The sequence below is a fragment of the Myotis brandtii genome, unplaced genomic scaffold, assembly GCF_000412655.1.
Source record: "Myotis brandtii unplaced genomic scaffold, ASM41265v1 scaffold303, whole genome shotgun sequence".
Classification (NCBI taxonomy): Eukaryota; Metazoa; Chordata; class Mammalia; order Chiroptera; family Vespertilionidae; genus Myotis; species Myotis brandtii.
In genome coordinates this window covers 4205881-4207385 of record NW_005361573.1, presented here as the reverse complement: position 1 = coordinate 4207385, position 1505 = coordinate 4205881, and the positions used below count along the sequence as shown (strand labels likewise).

The following is a 1505-nucleotide window of genomic DNA, read 5'->3' as shown; positions in this document are numbered from 1 at the left end:
GAGTCTGGAGTTACCCGTGATAAAGGCCCAAGTTACCCTTCCTCCTGTCTCCCCTCCCCAGGTGCCCTGGCTCCCTTCTCCTTCCTCCACTGAAATTTATCTCTCGCCCGCCCAGTAGGGAGCAGCTACTTAATCTGATCATATAAATCCCGGAGTAATCATCTGGTAAACTCCTCCCGGCTGGTTACTAAGAGAGAGTCCCTCCTCTCCGGCCTCACCCTTTCTTTATCCCCCCAACCCCTGCCCAGCAACTCGGCCTCCCTGCTAGGTATGTTACTCCCCTGCTCAAGAATCTGCCATGGCTCCCTAGTTCCTTGACTCGCATTTAGGACCTACCCATATCCCTTGTGGCCTCGGCTGCCTCTCATGTCCCTTCACACACACGTTCATTTCAGTGCGAGAAGCGCCCTGCTGCCCCTCACCCATTTCCTCCTCAGCGGTTCTCAACCTGTGGGTCTCGACCCCTTTGGCGGTCGGACGACCCTTTCACAGGGGTCGCCTAAGACCATCCTGCATATCAGATATTTACATGACGATTCATCACAGTAGCAACATGACAGTTATGAAGTAGCAACGAAAATAATTTTATGGTTGGGTCACAACATGAGGAACTGTATTTAAAGGGCCAGAAGGTGGAGAACCACTGTGCTAGATCCTCCCTGGCCCGCAAAGCCCTGATCCAATGCCGTTTCCAGGAACCTCTCCCTGATCTACCCAACCCAGCGTGACCTCTGCCCCCCAGTAGCCTGTGTCTCCTGACCTTGACACTGACACTGTGGGTTATAGTTGTGTCTATCAAACACCATCCACCTGTGCTGTTCCGGGTGCACCTGGCCGGGCGAGGAGGTGTGAACAGCTGAAAGTAGGGTGCCAGAGCCCAGAGATCTCGAGGAACAGAGGCTGACGGTTCCAGTCGTGGGAGTCAGCGCCCTGGGGTTGGGATTCATCCGGGAAGCAGCTCCAGACACAGCCAGGAGCACTGGACGGGGAGTCCAGAGCCTGGGTGCTCGGCCCAGTTCTCGAGTGAACGCACTTCAGTGACCAATCCGCCATGGGCACGTGGGGCCTCCTCAGGGCTGTTTGCCCTTGACCTCTAGCCTGGGCCGCCTCTCCTCTACGACAAGGGTGTTGACCTGGAGATCAAAGGCTGCCGGGGGCCCTGGCCTCCGATTCTGCTGCGTCAGCGGGAACGGGCTGGTGCGGAGGTTGGCACGGGGGATGGCGAGTTGGAGGGAGCAGACTTTTAAACCCTTCCGCAAATATTTGTGGAACACTCTACAGCCACGAGGCCAGGATGGCCCGTGTGCCAGCAGGCGGCCCGGGCAGAAAAGCCCTGCCTTGAACCTCCGCGCCTCCCTGCCTCCTCCCCGCCCCGCCATGTGGGGCTGCAGGTGCCTCCAGGCCTTTCCCCACAAAGTGCGGGAGGAAGGAAGAAATCAGAACTACCTGGAACTGCACGGCGGGGCCTGGACAGTAGAATGAGGAAGCGATGGGCTCCCTCCTGT

At 57.9% G+C, this 1505-nt stretch overlaps 1 long non-coding RNA gene across 1 annotated transcript in view; it reads right to left on the bottom strand.

Annotated features, from left to right (window-relative positions):
- The window catches only part of LOC106726683, a 2981-nt gene extending 2511 nt beyond the window's left edge, over positions 1–470 (bottom strand). Inside the window, exon 1 of the long non-coding RNA XR_001362751.1 lies at positions 37–470. This is a non-coding gene — a long non-coding RNA (uncharacterized LOC106726683). The remainder of the gene's footprint in view (positions 1–36) is intronic.
- Positions 471–1505: the final 1035 nt, after the last annotated feature.